The sequence below is a fragment of the Chelonia mydas genome, chromosome 8 (assembly GCF_015237465.2).
Source record: "Chelonia mydas isolate rCheMyd1 chromosome 8, rCheMyd1.pri.v2, whole genome shotgun sequence".
NCBI lineage: Eukaryota > Metazoa > Chordata > Testudines > Cheloniidae > Chelonia > Chelonia mydas.
In genome coordinates, this window is record NC_057854.1 from 30,739,447 (window position 1) to 30,760,258 (window position 20,812).

The 20,812-nt window shown below is 42.3% G+C and overlaps 1 long non-coding RNA gene across 1 annotated transcript; it reads left to right on the top strand.

Moving 5' to 3' along the window:
• Positions 1-480: 480 nt before the first annotated feature.
• LOC122461424 lies at positions 481-20,318 on the top strand. Its single transcript, XR_006283297.1, has 3 exons — positions 481-732; positions 14,272-14,274; positions 20,305-20,318. It is a non-coding gene; the product is annotated as an uncharacterized LOC122461424 (long non-coding RNA).
• The last annotated feature ends 494 nt before the right edge of the window (positions 20,319-20,812 follow it).

Consider the following 20,812-nt stretch of genomic DNA (forward strand, 5'->3'; position numbering starts at 1 on the left):
TGCCCCGTCTTGTTGCATTCAGAAGACATGGATATAGTGGATTTGCTGTGTTTCTGTTCAGGGTTACATTTCGGGTTGGCTGGAAGTTGTTAATGATTGCCATGAACCAGGTCTTTGGTTTATGGACAATTATAAACTTGGTTAAAGCTGATGGTTGCTGTTAAGCACCCTTTATTCAGGTTAAATGGAAGAATCAGTTAAATGTGTTTCATAGTTGTAGCTGAAACAATAGGAGGCTACCTCCCAAGGCACCAGGTTGCATGGCAAAGACTGAGTAGAGTAAGCTGTGTGGTCTGAGGGGTTTCCCTGGGACTAATTGCACGTGCAAGGGGGAAGGGACAGCCTAGTTGCTACCGTGTGAGTTAGAGGAAAGAGCCATCAGGCAGCGAGAGCACAGTGGTGGTAAGCACGGCCCTGGGAAAAGCAGAGACACAGAGCTCCTTTGGGGCACAGCACATGCTGGAAAGGCAGACTTGGAAATGCTAATAAGCAATGGTTACATAAACACCACCCTTTACCGGAAACCTGCTGACCACTATACTTACCTACACGCCTCTAGCTTTCATCCAGAGCACACCACATGATCCATTCTGTACAGCCAAGCTCTAGGATACAACGGCATTTGCTCCAACCCCTCAGACAGAGACAAACACCTACAAGATCTCTATCAAGCGTTCTTACAACTACAATACCCACCTGCTGAAGTGAAGAAACAGATTGACAGAGCCAGAAGTCACCTACTACAGGACAGGCCCAACAAAGAAAATAACAGAACGTCACTAGCAATCACCTTCAGCCCCCAACTAAAACCTCTCTAATGTATCATCAAGGATCTACAACCTGTCTTGAAGGGAGACCCATCACTCTCACAGATCTTGGGAGAAAGGCCAGTCCTTGCTTACAGACAGCCCCCCAACCTGAAGCAAATACTCACCAGCAACCACACACCACACAACAAAAACACTAACCCAGGAACCTATCCTTGCAACAAAGCCCATTGCCAACTATGTCCACAAATCTATTCAGAGGACACCATCACAGGGCCTAATAACATCAGCCACACTATCAGAGGCTCGTTCACCTGCGCATCTACCAATGTGACATATGCCAGCAATGCCCCTCTGCCATGTACATTGGCCAAACTGGACAGTCTCTACGTAAAAGAATAAATGGACACAAATCAGACGTCAAGAATTAGAACATTCAAAAACCAGTCGGAGAACACTTCAATCTCTCTGGTCACTCGATTACAGACCTAAAAGTGGCAATTCTTCAACAAAAAAACCTTCAAAAACAGACTCCAAAGAGAGACTGCTGAATTGGAATTAATTTGCAAACTGGATACAATTAATTTAGGCTTGAATAAACACAAAGTAAAACTATTTCCCCTTGTTTATTTCCCCTCCTACTGTTCTTGTAAAGTGCTGGAAATGGCCCACCTTGATCATCACTACAAAAGGTCTCCCCGCCCCCGCTCTACTGCTGGTAATAGCTCACCTTTCCTGATCATTCTCCTTACAGTGTGTATGGTAACACCCATTGTTTCATGTTCTCTGTGTATATAAAATCTCCCCACTGTATTTTCCACTGTATGCATCCGATAAAGTGAGGTGTAGCTCACGTAAGCTTATGCTCTAATAAATTTGTTAGTCTCTAAGGTGCCACAAGTACTCCTTTTCTTTTTACGGATACAGGCTAACAGGGCTGCTACTCTGAAACCTGCCACTGTTGTTTGTATCTACTGTGTTCCTGGAAAGAGCACTTTGTGTACATTGTGTGTAAACAAACACTGCATTAAACAAAGACCTGATTTGTATAATCCCTGTCTTCTCCTAACACAATCAACCCATCAAGGCCCTGAAGAGCAGCTAACTGCTCAGGCCAAAGGGGGCAATAGGTAGGATTCATAGAGTCCACAAGTGTGGATTTCCTGATCCTTCCTGATCTTGGAAGGGACAATCGGTATTTCCTCTGTCACCTGATTGGAGGAGTCTTTGGGCCCCTAGCAAATCCTGGAGCTGAAAGGATCTCCCCAGCTCAGTCAGGTTATGCCACAAACTGCAGAATTTTAATTTGAATAACAATTTCTGGACCTCTGAGATTCAAGTCTTTCCTTTCCCAGATTATGTGCTTATTTTCAAGATTCAATATAAAAGTAAAAGGAATATTGGGGAATATCATCATTTTTCTTCTCTTTTCAAATCCATCCGTGTCTTAATGTTTTCCACCCTTAAAAAAGGTTTCAATGTTTTTTCCCTTCCCCCCCGCCAAGTCAAAAAAGAGTGATAAAGTAGCCCTTCAAAAATAAACTGGTGAGCAGAACCCAGCTCTATTGAAACATGAAAGTAACAAATTGGCACATACAAACTATGGAAGAAAATGTCAATAGAAAGAAGCTTTGTTTCAGGATTCTGACAGGATAATTATTGGACAAATAACAGGAGGAGGTAAAATGATTGAGAACTCAGCAAGAAAACCCTGACTGTGTCCTTTTAAGAAGTTTGTTTCTGCTTAAGTTTTAGGAGTGGAATTCTTACAGAATGAGACTCCAGTTGTAATTAGCAGCGTGGGCATCTTGGTTAATGACATTCCTGGAGTAATTCTTCAGTGGCTGTGAAATGCCAAAATCCTATTAAAAAGGAACTCAAAGAAAAATGGCCATTTGAGACTCAATGCACCCCCACCCACGGTCCAGTTACCTAAATTGAATGTTCTAAGGATTCATTTTCATAGTTCTGAGCTTTAAAAGATGCTGTCAATTTAAAGAGCACAATGAATGTTTATGAAAATGCAGTGGTCCATTCAGGGGTGTACCCAGCTTAGTGGTTCATGTACAGAGTGCAGCAGGTATTACTGATTACTTAGTTATTTTGGTGCAAGCCCCTTGTGTGGACACTTTCAAACTGCCTTGAGAGTGCCGTGTATTGATTTAGCTTAAGCACAACTTATTTAGATGCTGTGAAGAATTTAATAGGGTAAATCAATATGAGGCACTCTTAAATCAGCTTAAAAGTGTCCATGCATAGGGGATGCATCAGTTAAGTAAATCTGTTTCTAAACCTTCTTCGCTAAACTGGCACAACTTGTAGGTAGACATGAACTTAGTGTTCCTTAGGAAGAGACGAGAGATTTCCTGAGCTACTATGAAATATTATACTAAATAATCCTTTATAAACAACATACAGTAAGTGCAATTTTTATTTATTTATTTTTTACAGGTTCTAAAGCAGTTCAGATTCAACATGCACAAAGAATAATCCTTATCTGGTAGAGATCAAGCCTCCATGGATTGGGCTGGCTACCACTTTCTTGAAATGCAAATATAATGTATTTCAAAGATATTTCCAGAAGAAAGTAACAGATTAATCTGATTAAATGAATAAGAAAGCATCTCTTGCAGCTCTAACAATATACATTTAGTATTTGCATATAGTCTGAATGAAAGTTGTCAAAATCATGCAAACTAGGAGGTGAGCAATAATGTTTCCTTTTAGATAGGTTTCAGAGTAGCAGCCGTGTTAGTCTGTATCCGCAAAAAGAAAAGGAGTACTTGTGGCACCTTAGAGATAACAAATTTATTAGAGCATAAGCTTTCGTGAGCTACAGCTCACTTCATCGGATGCCTACAGTGGAAAATATAGTAGGGAGATTTTATATACACAGAGAACATGAAACAGTGGGTGTTACCATACACACTGTAAGGAGAGTGATCAGGTAAGGTGAGCTATTACCAGCAGGAGAGGAAAAAAACAACCTTTTGTAGTGATGATCAAGGTGGGCCATTTCCAGCAGTTGACAAGAATGTGTGAAAAATGGGGGGGAGGGGTGGAGGAAATAGTTTTACTTTGTGTAATGACACATCCACTCCCAGTCTTTATTCAAGCCTAATTTAATGGTCTCCAGTTTGCAAATTAATTCCAATTCAGCAGTCTTTCCTTGGAGTCTGTTTTTGAAGGTTTTTTTGTTGAAGAATTGCCACTGTTAGGTCTGTAATCGAGTGACCAGAGAGATTGAAGTGTTCTCCGACTGGTTTTTGAATGTTCTAATTCTTGACGTCTGATTTGTGTCCATTTATTCTTTTACGTAGAGACTGTCCAGTTTGGCCAATGTACATGGCAGAGGGGCATTGCTGGCACATGCTGGCATATGTCAAATTGGTAGATGCGCAGGTGAATGAGCCTCTGATAGTGTGGCTTATGTTATTAGGCCCTATGATGGTGTCCTCTGAATAGATATGTGGACATAGTTGGCAACGGGCTTTGTTGCAAGGATAGGTTCCTGGGTTAGTGTTTTTGTTGTGTGGTGTGTGGTTGCTGGTGAGTATTTGCTTCAGGTTGGGGGGTCTGTCTGTAAGCAAGGACTGGCCTTTCTCCCAAGATCTGTGAGAGCGATGGGTCGCCCTTCAAGATAGGTTGTAGATCCTTGATAATGCTTTGGAGAGGTTTTAGTTGGGGGCTGAAGGTGATGGCTAGTGGTGTTCTGTTATTTTCTTTGTTGGGCCTGTCCTGTAGTAGGTAACTTCTGGGTACTCTACAAAAGGTTTGGGTTTTTTTCTCCTTTCTTCTCTCCTGCTGGTAATAGCTCACCTTATGGTAACACCCATTGTTTCATGTTCTCTGTGTATATAAAATCTCCCCACTGTATTTTCCACTGCATGTATCCAGTGAAGTGAGCGGTAACTCACAAAAGCTTATGCTCAAATTTTTTAGTCTCTTAGAGATCTTGAAATATAAGATAAAAGGTAACAGATATAAACTGAGACAGTCTTACTTTGGCCTGATCTGCATGACAAAGTTAAGTCAATCAAAGTCTGCTTTTTCTGACATAGTTTTGCATGCATCTACATATAAATCTGATGGCTACCAATAAACGCAATAACACAACCACCTCCTTGAATGTTGCAGAGCCACAGCAAACGTACTTGTCAATGTAGTGCAAAGGTAGACACCGCATTACCTGTGTCAACCCTAACATTTCTCTAATAGCTCCACCATTATGCCCCAGGCCCCACAACAGTGGTTGTTTCAGACACAACTTTGAACTCCACTGCCCAGGGGCCACAGGTACTGGCAGCCCATCCCCACACCATGGTGTTTTTTAAATGCCTTTTCATGATTGTCTACCCTGGCAAGCACACCTACTAACCCACCCACCCATGCTGGCTTCATGCACGTGTCAGGCAACTACTACATGCCCTCCTGCCTGGAGCAGGAAAGAAGTCATGGGTCTCCTTGGCCTGTGGGGAGAAGAGGCTGTGTAAGTGGTGCTAAGGAGCGATTGAAGAAACAGACATCTAGGTGTAGACTGCACAGGGGATACTAAAACTGGGGCACAACAGGAATGAGCAGCCATGCCAGGTGGAGGCGAAGGTACTTTAGCAAGCATACGAGAAGTGAAGGAAGCAACAACAAACCTGGGCCCGCCCTGCAGGCCTGCCACGTCTATAACAAACTGCATGCAACACTTGGCAGTGAGCCAACCAGCACCCAGAATGTGACTGCAGATGCTTTGCTAAAACCTGGCACAGAGACCCCTGCGGTGTATAGACAGGACAACACCGAACAAAGACAAAAACCATGCGGTGACCCAGGAGCTGTTTGAAACTCCGCTGGAGTCAAGCCAGTCTTGCCAGGCAAGCCTAGATGAGCCTTTGATCAAGAGGAAGGGAGCTCTGGTAAGTGTAAATGCGCATTATTCATTATAAGCATTTTTTAAAATCTTTTTGTTGCCCAAAACCGCCTCTCCTTTCCCCACTCACCCTTCTTCCCTTGTTTAAAAATGGTGCCCATCACATCTGCATATTTACAGAACAAAGGCATTGACTTTGGATTTCTCACTTTAATTTATTTTCTAACATTTCAAAAGTAAAAAATAATCAGGCAGTGCAAATTACACAGTTCACAGCAAGTCACTACCCTGTGCTCAGATAGAGCTGATGAGAAAGAGGTAGAGGAAGCATTTACTTTTCCTTTACTATGGTTTACTGGGCGAGGTGGGGGCACAATTCTCCCCATGCAGAGGACTTTGTTTTTCTGAACAGGTATGTCCCTTTTATCCTCTTGAGCCATCTCAGTGGAATTCTCATGGAGATACTCTGCACTTCTCTCCTGAACATTTCTAGGGATGGCAGCTTTGTCTCTGCCCCTGTGATACATGAGGCATCCCTACACCACTCTGTGACGAGTTCTGCTGACACCACTGCAGTAAACAGGCGAGCAGCATACAGGGCCCTGAGCAGTTTCAGCTGGGGTCTTTGTCACCTGCAGGAGAGAGAGATTAGCCAAAATGACCACTGCCTGTAAAAAAATTGGCAATATTCACTGCACTTTCATCTCAGCATCAACACTTTCCATGCAACATAGTACCCCTTTCCCACACACGCACACACCCCAAACTAGTCTGATACGCACCATTACTTGAACTGCAGAGTGGTGTTTCAACAAGGTGCTCCAAAGCTAGAGTGAATTTTGAGACTTCTCTTTTCCTTTCCATTGCGATTTTTGCATCTAGTGCTGTTTTTTATTTGTTTTAATCAGCAGCCTCTGCCATGGTAGCCTTAAGAGGTTCCCGCTCTGTGCCTGCTGAACATCTGTTCCTGATCAGTAGAAGAAAGAAGCAGACATAGGAGGATATGTTCTGCAAGATCCTCTACTGCAACTGACCATGAACACAGGGATTGGAGGGGCAGAATGGCCGAGAGCAGGATGAAAGGCCAGGCATGGAGTGAGCAGATGCTGCAGAAGAGGCAAAAGGGACAGAGAGGTGCAGTGGGAAGTGCTGCAGGACATTATGGCTTTGCTCAGGCAGCAAATGCAGATGCTGCAGAACATTACTGGGCTACATTCCCAAAGACCCCAGACACAGCAGCTCTTCCAATTCATGGAAAAGTCCATGCTTGCTGCTCCCTGTATTTGCCAACGGGCTGCAGCGTGGCATGAACCCTCACCGCAAATACTTACTCCACAGCATGGGAAAACAAGGAGAACTATGACTATACTTAAGACGACCTGTATTAACCACAGGATCAGCCACCAGATACCATGCACTGCATGTTTTTTAACATGAATTAAACCTTGTAATACGTTATTAATATGTATGCCCGTTTAATGTTGTTCTTTAAAAATATGGGCCACCATCTTACAGTGGTGCTACCATGTTTAATTTTAACTTTGTTTCCTGTTTCTATGCACACAATAAAGTTATTTTATATATATGGCTGACTGTTAAAATGTTCCTGTAAGGCCTCCCTCAGCTGTATAACTCCACAATTGGCTCTTCTAATAGCCCTTTTATCTGGCTGCTCAAATTTAGCAGCCAGCCAGTCCACTTCACCCTTCCATTAGCGTTTCCCACTTTGTCTTACAGACATGTAGTAGTACACAGCATGCAGCTATAATAGGAATGTTTGTGTTGCTGAGATCTAGTCTAGTCATTAAACATTACCAGTGAGCTTTTAATTGACCAAAAGCACATTCAACATTCATCCTGCACCTCCTCAGCTGGTAGTTGAATCTTTCAGTGGTGCTGTCGAGGTAGCCAGTGTACGGTTTTATGAGCCAGGGAAGCAAAGGATAGGTTAGGTCCCTCAGAATCACTACTGGCATTTCAACACTGGCAATGGGAATACACTGGTCAGAGACGAATTTCCCTGCTTACAGCTTTTGGAAAAGTCCTAGCCAGCCCACACTAATATTTAATGAAGCATCCCTGCTGATCCACCATTGTCTGCATAACCATGGAAAAGTATATCTTTCTGTTTATGTACTCACTGGCAAGGTGGTGTGGTGCTACATAGATACATGTATCCGGTCTGTTGTCACATCACAGTTCTGGAAACCCCATTGCTTCAAATTCATCTACTGTTTCCTGCATATTGCTGAAAGTCACAGCCCTGTGCAGCAGGAGATGCTTAATGGCTTTGCACACTTAGATGACAATGGCCCCACTGTGGATTTTCCAACTCCAAACTAATTGCGTGCTGACTGATAATCTGGTGTTGCAAGCTTCTAGAGTGCAATTGCCACTTTCTTCTCCACTGTCAATGCAGTGCTCATTCCAATGTCCCTGTGCTGGACGGCTGGGGCAAGCTGGGCACACACACATCCAGGGAAGTGGCTTTTTGCATCTGCAATCAGTGCTCATCATCACAAACCTGTATTACGAGGTACTGATTAGTGGGATCACCAGTTTCTTAGACCCAGCAGCCATGATCCACCATGAATGCCAACAGCAACCTGAAATTTTCATTTACCGTGTCCATCAGCAACCAGATTGTTGTTAAATGTCTCTTCCTCCTTACATACCCAGTTGTAGTAGTACTCACTGATGGTCCATAAATACAGTACAGTAAAACTCAGATTTACAAATCCCACTGTTACGGACTGACCGGACAACCACACACCTCATTTGGAATTGGAAGTACTCAATCAGGCAGCAGAGACCAAAAAAACCAACAACCACCAGACACTGTCTAGGTTAGTACAGTACTATGCTAAACGTAAACTATTAAAAAAATATATAGGGAACGTTTAAAAAAAGATTTGACAACTAAGGTAAGGAAACTTTTAATGTGCTAAAAGAAAAGGAGGACTTGTGGCACCTTAGAGACTAACCAATTTATTTGAGCATAAGCTTTCATGATGCATCCGATGAAGTGAGCTGTAGCTCACGAAAGCTTATGCTCAAATAAATTGGTTAGTCTCTAAGGTGCCACAAGTCCTCCTTTCCTTTTTGCAAATTCAGACTAACATGGCTGCTACTCTGAAACCTGTTTTAATGTGTTGTTTCATTTAAATTAAGATAGTTAAAAGCAGCATTTTTCTTCTGCACAGTGAAGTTTCAGAGCTGTATTAAGTCAATGTTCAGTTGTAAACTTTTGAAAGAACAATGCTAACGTTTTGTTCAGAATTACGAACAAGCTCTATTCCTGGGCTGTTCGTAACTCTGAGGTTCTACTGCAGAATTATGTGTCCTGTATTAACAATGGCCATGAGAATTATGTTGAGCTCTGCAGAGTCCATGCTTCTGCCAGAGAGATGGTAGAGACTGAAAAGTATCACACACTTTTATAGTTTCACAAACTTTTAAAGTTTATACGAGCGTGAAAATTATGGGATGGAGAAAGTGGCATTGTGGGAACTTGATGTCTAGTTCCCAGAAATTCCTGAGGAAATTGCTTATATTCCACAAAACGCTGCAAAAATGTACAAGGCATTGTGCTGGACAGTGGCATGCCATGCCTACCCATGGTACACCATATTTTCAATCGACACAAACGCTTGTGGTGAGAATGCACAGTGCTGATGCAAGCAGCTAAGTTTGCATGCATCTGAACAATATATAAAAGTGAGTGGCTGTATGCTGACGTAACTTATGTTGACCAAACTTTGTTGTGTAGCCACAGGCTTCTAGTGTATGATGCAGAGTCTGCATTTACACATATCTGTGTTTAGCCTACTTTCCTCACAGTGTACTTAATCCCATCAGAAAACCTCCTCTGCTTTAATAGCCATTATTCTGCTATCATGTAGGGTAGGTAACTCTATAGTACCACATTCCCTTAGTGTTTAAAAACAGAGAGGAACATCTCTTGCTCATTATCTAGCACTTCTGTTGTGTATACACTCAATATACACACAGTAAACTGAATAGACAAATCTATAAAACATCATAAATGATTACAGATGGCACTGAGTTCTTGATAAGGATTGTGCATATGTCCTTTAGATTGTGCATCAGATAAACAGCATGACTTGTATTTTCAAACAGGTCCCAAAGGAATTAGATTCCCCTGAATTTCAGTGGAAGTTGATTCCCCTGAATTTCAGTGGAAGTTGATTATCTGATTTGCATAGGCTCATATGAAACTCGCAGCATATACAGTTTATATATACTTTCCAGCATTAACATATTTCTAGCAGTAACTTGCAATTTTTAGAGCATAAATCCTGGACCAGTGTCATCATAGCTTTCTAGGAATACTAATAAATAGATGCTATTTTTTTAAATTAAAATTCAGAAATAGAATTAGGTCTGACCTATTTAAAAAAGCAGCCTTCATTTTTGATGACACAATTAACTATGACTGCAAAAAACTATCAGTTAGACCCATGAGGACCTCATTGTGCTTGTTAAAATGGAAGCCAGGCTGAGGACTTCAAAGGCACCAGGTCCTTTATTTATTTTAGCCAAATATGAAGACATCTAAGCAACATACAAAATCCACAGTTCAAAACCTTGAATAAAAACATGTTTGAATCAAACCCAGCCAACCTAACTATTTAGCCCAGGCAACTGACATTACATTTTTGAAATCATTTTATCATCTGACAGAATACGACTGGTTGCCTGAAATGTTTGCTTTATACATAGGGACTAATACGTTCTGTTTTTCCATTCACAACTCCCATTGTTATACCCTAAGTTCTGACTCCAACTGCAGAATTTACCCTTGATTTTTAAAGGTATTTAGACTTCTAAAGATGCATATAGGTGCCTAATGTTTTTTCAGAAGTGCCTAGGTTCCTGACTCTCATTGATTTCAATGGGAGTTTGGCACTTAGATGCTTTTGAAAATCACACTAGAGGCATATCTGCATCTTTAGGTGTCTAAGTACCTTTTAAAATGTGGCCCTTGGTCTTTAGTTGTTAAACAGAAAATTTTCAGCAATACACTTGATTAATGTAACACTATAATTAAGAATGTGAACAGAGCTGAAACATATACAGCAAAATCCACCACCACCACCCCCTCTCCAAAAATAAAACAAAGCCTCAGCCTTAACACCAAGAACAGAATACATTCATTCGCTGGTAGGCAGGAACCAGGGATACTTCAGATCTTCTAGAATATTTTACAAAACAATTTTAATTAAAAACAAAGAGTCTATTCTATGTTCCCATCCCTGTGGTATATGAGCGCGTCACATACATAACACAAATGAACACTCTCACAACAGCCCTAGGAGGTGGGTATTCTTCTAGTGCAGCTGTGAAATGTGTACTCTAATTCTGGTACCGTATAACAAAAAACTACAGTGCTCGGCCTTTTTATAGGTTATACTCAGTTCCTTAGATGGATGTTTAGGAGAGTTGCAGCCTTCATTTGGAGACAAATTGTGTTTTTCAAGATAAGGGGGCTTATAATAATACTTAATAAAAATACCTAGTTCTCATATTAGAGAGACAAGGTGGATGAGATAATATCTTTTATTGAACCAACAAGATATTACTTCACCCACCTTGTCTCCCTAATATGCTGAGACCAACAAGGTTACAACTATACTGCATAACGCTCATATAGCATTTTCCATCCATACACTGCGAACCACTTTATTAGGGTCAGTATCATTATCTTCATTTTACAGACAGGGAAACTGAGGCACAGGGAAGTGAGGCGACTTGCCCCGTCATCAGCAAATGAGTGGCAGAACCAGGAATGGAGCCCAGGATTTTGGGTCCCAGTCCAATGCTGTATACCCTAGCAATACTGCTACTTGATTGGCTTTTAAAAAAACAACAACAACAAAGCTGTCTGTGTATCTTTACATTATTCTCGCCTGTGCCTCTATAGTGCCAGCTCAGCAGGGTAAGGGAGCAGTTATTGTACTAGCACAGTCTTCTATAGATAAAGCACCATGTTACTCCCATAGCTTTACATATATAAAACATACCTTAAACCAAATAGAAAACAGCCTATCCAGGCTACAACAAATTACTCTTTCTAGCTTGGTATGTACATTTCCCTTTACTGACCCTTGTATGGGAGCTGGTTAACTACTAACCTCTGTTCTCCACATCTTCCTTTATCTCTCTCAAGGCTGTTTTACAGAACTCCTTGCTTTGCACATCTACTTTGGGAAAGAACCCTCTGAGCATCTAATGACCCCTTCAGCCAGCACTTGCAGCCTTGCTTCATTACCCCCAACCCACTCCACCTGTGAGAGTATGGGAGCATTAGGAAAGGAATTAACTCCTTGCTTGTTGGTACTAAGGTAGGATTGTTTCTCTCATTCACGGCTATGCTATCTGTTTGTAGATATTTAAAAACACTCTATTTTAAAAACTGGTTGTCACCAGGACATATTCACAAACACAGTAAAGTTCAGTACAAACTCAGTAATGGTAGTATCAGGGGGACATTGTTAATAACACTGATTTGCAGTTTCTCAGACATTGTGAGTTTGACCCCATTTCTGGTCTCAGGAAAGTTCAGATAACTGAGGCTTCAAGATGGTCTGTAATTATAATACTAGTAACTAGAGGTGAATGGTGTTGTGCCTTCCAGATACAGAGAGCACAGTATATGCTTCCTGTCTAGATCTCTTTAATTTCAGATAAGGAAAACAGCCAAGGGAGAACAAATACAAGGGCTCCCTATGAGAGAGAAAGATGACTGTATGTCTCTGTGTAAGATCTCCTCCATCTTGAATTCCCTCACATCCCAGCCCAGAGCAGACAAGCAGGCAGCCTTCTTGCATTTAAAATTACAGAACAGAGAATCATGGCTATAAACAGCAAAGGCCCCAAAAAATTTTGAGTTAATTCCTGATTGATGTGCTGAATGCTCCCACTAACAAAGGCAGAAGAGATTGGGTTGTAGGGAGGGAATCCAGCCAGAGGTGACCTGGGCAGGGTCAGGTCGCCTCTGAATCAAGCACAGAAATGTGTTTGTACTAACTTTTTGAAAACGTGTTGCTTTCTGTAAAATCCTCTGGCATTTGATTCACTGAAGATACCACGGAATGAATTGTTCTGACACACTGCTAATGTCCTGGGGATGCCACACATGGGATGGCACAGGATGTCCCATTCTGAGACAGTATCACAGAGGGAGAATTGGTAGGAAGTGCATGGATGGGGGGGAAATATATTATTCAAACAAACTTTTGTAAAGTATGGAATGCTGCCAGGACCTTGCTTAGTGGGATGGAATCGGCTTTCTTTCCACCTTTGCAATTCACCTCTGAACACAATTAAAACCTCAGGGATTTTACAGAAGAAGTGTGTGGGGGGGGGGAAGGGCGTGTTTGTTTGTTTTGTTTTATGAGAAAAGCAGGGAATCTGCCAAGCTTCATGACACCAGTACCTGGCAGAGCAAGCAAGATGGCTGTGGTAAAGCAGCCAGAGGCTAAGCACATTCTACTGAGTTTTGAGCTCCTTTTTATTTATTTTTAATGGCCTTTTTCAAAAGCTGTTCTTTACACCTTTCCAAGTGAAATCCAAGTTAGTGTGATTGTATTCTCATGTACTTACCAAGCGTATCCAGGAGACTTCACTTCTTTCTCTCTCTCTAATTTCCCTCTGGATTTCAAGAGTAACATTTACTGTTCACCCAGATTAAGGATTCATTGCATAGTGAGAAAGTCCATTTCATTTCAACATGGCTTGTAGCTGCCAACTTACCCACTAGCACTTGAATCACAATTCCCTTGTCTGAGATCCAAAGCCATAATTAAGATGCTCAAATGTTTCTCTAATATAACATTCCTGCTCCAGGACTGAAGTAGTAGTAATAATACAGTGCAGTTCTACTGGGCCTCTTATTCAAGGCTCTCAACATGTTTTTTTTTTCAAAAACCTCATAACATCAGTGATTTTGCATATATAGGTAAACTGAGGCACAGGGAATTTATGACTAAGATCCTGTTGCTACTGAAATCAATAGGAAATCACTTATAAAACTCATTGAGAGCAGGACTGGTGTGTATGCAACTTGCTCAACATATCTCAGTGAGTTGGTAGCAGAGTTGTAAAGCAGGAGCACGAGTCCCAGTCCCTTGCTCTGATCAAACAAAAATTTCTACAATCTCTTGCATGCCACGTCTCAAGGCGCTTGATGTAATATAATATAAATGAGATCTAGAAAGTCCTAATAAAACTTTCCTATTCCAATTACACAAAATTAGTCTTCAGTCTTCTGAAATAAATTTTCTCATTTGCATTACAACAATGGGCAACTTTTGTTTAATCCTACAGCTCAGTAGAGTCAGGGGTTTCTACCATTGCATTATGTATGTCTTAGCACAGAGCAAAATCTGAATCTGCTTTGTTGTATGTAAAGCAAGCCTGGATGAATAACTTTGGGATTCCATACTGGCCAGGCTCTAGCCACGTGCCAAATTAACATGTTTCAAATAGTCTTTTCCTGAATATGATGCAGACAACACACTTGTTTCTGCTAAGCAAAATTTTAGGAGCTGGGAGGGGCAGAAAAATAAATAGAATGTGGTGGATACTGTAGATACATGAAAGAAGCCAGAATGTAGCCAGGGGGTATATTATGCAGTACTAAGAGATGCTGCAGAAGCTACTTCTCTTTACCGATAAATCCGTCCTTGTATGTATTTCTTTTAAACAGCTAAAGGCAGAGTTTTTATTTTTACAAATTGGTATGCATCACCTAAATGAGACTTTAAAGGCCCAGTCCTGCAGCCCTTACTCAGTTGAACAAATCCACTCAAGAAAGAAATTGTCTCACTGACTTCATTGGGATTCTCAAGTCAGTACAGGCGTCAAGATTTGGCCCTAATTCATCCGAGTCACAATGATCTATTGAAAGCAAGATCAGCCCCAGAAAGATATGATCATTTCCCTAAGTGCATTTCCCTAAGTGAGAAAGGAAAGAAAGAACAAGAAAACTCCCTGCTTCCTCCTATTTGATATATGTGTTATAGATTTTTTATTCTCTTTCTTCATTAACTGCGAAATGGCTATTATAGCATTTTAATTGTTGCCTGAGGGTGGATAAAAATAGGAATACAAGGCACACATTATTATATACTCTGCCCATAGCCTTAACATGCAATTGTATTTTATGACATTATACATCATGTTGTAAAATGTGATCAGGAGCAGATTCCAAGCAAATCAAAAAGAAAAGGAGTACTTGGACGCATCTGATGAAGTGAGCCGTAGCTCACGAAAGCTTATGCTCAAATAAATATGTTAGCCTTTAAGGTGGCACAAGTACTCCTTTTTTTTTTGCGAATACAGACTAACGCGGCTGCTACTCTGAAACCAAGCAAATCAAGATTGCTACTTGCTTGTCTTGCAGAGTTGGTGCTAATTGTTTTATAACTGCATGATCTGCACAACACCCTTTGATTCATGTAACTGATAAGCCACAACATTTGAAACACAGCTAACAACTCTGCAGTGCTGTACGTGGAAACAGATATTCTGGACAGTAGTAGTGGGTATGGATGCTGATGGCATAACTCAGAGTTATAAATGGGTTACATCATGCCCTCGGGGGGGGGGGAGTAGCGGAGGGGGCAGGAAGGCTAAAGATACTTGGAAATTTCTTCCAGTTGTTACTTAAACTTTCTGAGGTATACACTCATCGGGGATGGGATGGAAGCAGAAGGCAGAGTTCCCCTAACTAGGGAGCAGGTAGGGAGGTGGACACAAAAGGTCAGTGAACTGATCAGAAAAACACTCCCAGGAATACAGCAGAGGCCCAGCAAACTCATGTATCAGTGCAAGAGAGGAAGAAAATGGGTGTCACTATCTCACCTTGCAGTAGTGATAGGGAGGCTATTCTAGTCTCGCACTGCTGGGCAGCAGCTGATGAGGTGAGGAGCCAGAGGTGCCAGGAAACAGGTTGTGTGACTCCTTCAGCATTAATGTCTAGGTATTAACATTGTACACAGTTCCTGACCCTTTGCCAGGGATAACAACCCAGGGAGAAGCTCTCCCTGAACCCATGCTGCCCCAAAAGCAGTGTGTGTGGAGGGATTTCTGCACAGCTGAAGCAATAGCCTGATGCCTCTCACAAAACTCCCTGATCTCAGACAGATTTGAGGGCTTTGGAGTGGGGTTGCCAGCTGATTTAATCACCCGTCTGGCAAATTTCACAAATGGCAATATGGCCCTGCAGCTCTACAGTGTAGGCACACAAGTAGGCGTCTGCAGGATAAGAAATATGGACTAATTTCTTGACTGATTACAAGTTCTTCCCTTCCTATAGGAAGTGGAGCAAAGAAAAGAAGCTTTTACTTAACGGCAGCTTACTAATTAGACCAACATTTTCAAGTTTGGTGGCCTGATTTCCAAATGTGCTCAGTACTTGCCATCTCCATAAAATCATACCACTTTCTTGGAGATGCAGTGTGGTCCAGTGAGTAGGGTATTAGGCTAGTAGAGAGGAGATTGCAGTTTACTCCGGCTTCGGCCACTAAGCTGCTATTGGCCATCTGTTTCTCCTCCCAAACTTGTCTATTTCGACTGTAAATTCTTTGGTGCAAAGAGTGTCTCTCACTCTTTTTTTGTACAGTGCTTATCTCAATGAGGTCCTGACCTTCATTGACACTTGTGGGTTCTACTGTAATTAATAATAAATGCGTAAACATGGATTTAGGTGTATGTCTTTGAGTACCCAAGGGTAGGGCCAATATTTTCAGTAATTTTGTGTGGAAATAGGTTTCAAGGTGAATGAAATTATGCAGATCACTTAGGAGATATTTGTGCATGGAACAACATTCCAGCATCCTCTGGGATTTGCAGGATGATGTCATGAGCTAAGGCAAAACATTTTTTTGTGAATACATCTGCATGTGGCATCTGTTTTTTAGTGTATGTTAAATATTGTTATGGTTAAGGTTAACTGAGGAAGAGGCAAGCGGTGCTATGTTGTTATTTGCTGTGAAGCGATGTGAAGCCCTGGCTGGGATGATTTAATTGGGGATTGGTCCTGCTTTGAGCAGGGGGTTGGACTAGATGACCTCCTGAGGTCCCTTCCAACCCTGATATTCTATGATTCTATGATTCTAACAAATGTTTGAACAGCTGTTGCCGAATAGACAGTATTGATATAAGTGCCGTAATCATTACTGTAGGAGTTTTGGTTGTTTATGGTAAAATAGGATGAATCAAATAAACTTTGTAGGAGAGCTCATGGCCGAGGGTTAGGCATGCTTCTGGAGAGCTGTTGTAATTTACGATGTCAAATCCAGCATGGCCGCTTCAGTGAGCTTTGTAGAGGCGTATGGTTTGTGAGGCTCAAAATATGGTTATATGTCTACACAACAGCTGGAAGCATGCCTCTAGATATGACATACGCGAGCTCCTCTTGAGCTACTGAGCTAACAAGAGCAGTGTGAACTTTGTGGCATTCATGGCAGCAAGGACTTGCCACCTAAGCTCAGACTCAGGGGATTGCGTGGGTAGCATGTGCTGCAGCCCAGGCAGCAGTAACTACACTGTTATCTTTAGCACACTAGCTCAAGCGGCATTAGCATGTGTCTGTGGACACAGGCTGGGAGGCATGGCCCCAGCTGCAGTGTAGACACCCCCTACATAGTTTAGCCTGATTGAGTAGGGACTAGCAGCTCTGGGACTGTTCAGGATGGTTGCTAATTTTACACAGGTTCCTTCATTTATGCTTTAGTTTACTGAGATTCATTCACCTGCACAAAGTTACTGCCCCAGCACCATCTTCTACATCTTGATCAGCGGCAGAAAACTAGAAGTCAGCTGTGCTCATAGTATATCATTAATAGCTTGTCATGGAAGGCACGTGCAATTTTGTACTAAAAACAGATGGTTGCTGTCATTTTATTAACAACCAGGTAGCTCAAAGAAATCAGTAGATACAGTGATTATTGGCAAGAGCAAGAGTCAGCACTTCAAGGCTATCCAGTGTGCTGAACAGACGGCAGTGGAAAATTAGGCTGAGGGATTTGGACACTCAGTTCTCATTAAAATTAAAGGGAATTGTGCATCCAAACCCCAAAGGCAACTTTGAAACTTTCAGTCTGGGGAGAGATTGTAAAAGAACACTGGGGCAGATTGGGACAGATTTTTAAGTGATCAGCACCCACAAAATGGGGCAAGATTTCCAGTTTATATTCTGGCACCTACATAGAAGCTAGATTTTTCCAAATGTTTCAGCACCTAGCAGCAGCCCAGTGTTTTGCTGAGCCTTTGGAAAATCCAGTCATCAGTTGTGGTGCCTAAATGGGCTGAGCCCTTCTAAACATCTGGCCCTTAGGCTCACTTTTACCTCCAGAGAAGGAAACCCATGCTGGGATGGGGAGGAGATACACTATTTGCAAATGGCCCACCTTGATTATCACTTCAAAAGGTTTTCTCTCCCCCCACCCCACTCTCCTGCTGGTATTAGCTCATCTTAAGCGATCACTCTCCTTACAATGTATATTTTTTCATGGTCTATGTGTATGTATAAAATCTTCTCACTGTACTTTCCACTTTATGCATCCGATGAAGTGAGCTGTAGCTCACGAAAGCTTATGCTCAAATAAATTGGTTAGTCTCTAAGGTGCCACAAGTACTCCTTTTCTTTTTGCGAATACAGACTAACACGGCTGCTACTCTGAAACCTGTCATTATGCAAGGCACTGCATTTAGTCGTATGGAGTGGAAATCTATCAACTTCATGAAAAAACTTGTACAGATAGACAGACATCATCTTCCTTTCCAAATGCAAACAGATGGACATCATACCAAAAGGACTGAAGGTAAAAAATCCATTACAAACTACATACCACACAGACTATGCTGACAGCTTGTGTCACACGCTCTTAAAGAAGCTGCGGAACCACCTGATCAACATCCTCTACAGCAAACAGGGAAAGTTTAAGAATGAGCTCTCAAAACTGGATATTCTCATAAAAAACCAACCTTCAACACACACTTCCTCGTGGCTGGACTTTACTAAAACTAGACAAGCTATTTACAACACACACTTTGCTTCTCTACAAAAGAAAATGGACACTAAATTATCTAAACTACTACATGCCACAAGGGGCCACAGCAATGGTTCCCTTAACCCACCCAGCAATATTGTTAATCTATCCAACTATACTCTTAACCTAGCAGAAGAATCTGTCCTATCTCGGGGCCTCTCCTTCTGCCCCTCCACCCCCACGAACATGATACAGTTCTGTGGTGACCTAGAATCCTATTTTCGACGTCTCCGACTCAAGGAATATTTCCAACACACCTCTGAACAACATACTAATCCACAGAGACCTTCCTACCAACACTACAAAAAGAAGGATTCTAGGTGGACTCCTCCTGAAGGTCAAAACAGCAGACTGGACTTCTACATAGAGTGCTTCCGCCAACGTGCATGGGCTGAAATTGTGGAAAAGCAGCATCACTTGCCCCATAACCTCAGCCGTGCAGAACACAATGCCATCCACAGCCTCAGAAACAACTCTGACATCATAATCAAAAAGGCTGACAAAGGAGGTGCTGTTGTCATCATGAATAGGTCGGAATATGAACAAGAGGCTGCTAGGCAGCTCTCCAACACTACTTTCTACAAGACATTACCCTCTGATCCCACTGAGGGTTACCAAAAGAAATTACAACATTTGCTCAAGAAACTCCCTGAAAAAGCACAAGAACAAATCCGCACAGACACACCCCTGGAACCCTGACCTGGGGTATTCTATCTGCTACCCAAGATCCATAAACCTGGAAATCCTGGGCGCCCCATCATCTCAGGCATTGGCACCCTGACAGCAGGATTGTCTGGCTATGTAGACTCCCTCCTCAGGCCCTATGCTACCAGCACTCCTAGCTATCTTCGAGACACCACTGACTTCCTGAGGAAACTACAATCCATCGGTGATCTTCCTGAAAACACCATCCTGGTCACTATGGATGTAGAAGCCCTCTGCGCCAACATTCCACACAAAGATAGACTACAAGCCATCAGGAACACTATCACCGATAATGTCACGGCAAACCCGGTGGCTGAACTTTGTGACTTTGTCCTCACCCATAACTATTTCACATTTGGGGACAATGTATACCTTCAAATCAGCAGCACTGCTATGGGTACCCACATGGCCCCACAGTATGCCAACATTTTTATGGCTGACTTAGAACAATGCTTCCTCAGCTCTCGTCCCCTAAAGCCCCTACTCTACTTGCGCTATATTGATGACATCTTCATCATCTGGACCCATGGGAAAGAAGCCCTTGAGGAATTCCACCACGATTTCAACAATTTCCATCCCACCATCAACCTCAGCCTGGACCAGTCCACACAAGAGATCCACTTCCTGGACACTACCGTGCTAATAAGCGATGGTCACATAGACACCACCCTATACCAGAAACCTACTGACCGCTATTCCTACCTACATGCCTCCAGCTTTCACCCAGACCACACCACACGATCCATTGTCTACAGCCAAGCTCTACGATACAACTGCATTTGCTCCAACCCCTCAGACAGAGACAAACACCTACAAGATCTCTATCAAGCATTCTTACAACTACAATACCCACCTGCTGAAGTGAAGAAACAGATTGACAGAGCCAGAAGAGTACCCAGAAGTCACCTACTACAGGACAGGCCCAATAAAGAAAATAACAGCACGCCACTAGCCGTCACCTTCAGCCCCCAACTAAAACCTCTCCAACGTATTATCAAGGATCTACAACCTACCCTGAAGGACGACCCATCACTCTCACAGATCTTGGGAGACAGGCCAGTCCTTGCCTACAGACAGCCCCCCAACCTGAAGCAAATACTCACCAGCAACCACACAACAGAACCACTAACCCAGGAACCTATCCTTGCAACAAAGCCCGTTGCCAACTGTGCCCACATATCTATTCAGGGGACACCATCATAGGGCCTAATCACATCAGCCACACTTTCAGAGGCTCCTTCACCTGCACATCTACCAATGTGATATATGCCATCTTGTGCCAGCAATGCCCCTCTGCCATGTACATTGGCCAAACTGGACAGTCTCTACGTAAAAGAATAAATGGACAAAAATCAAATGTCAAGAATTATAACATTCATAAACCAATCGGAGAACACTTC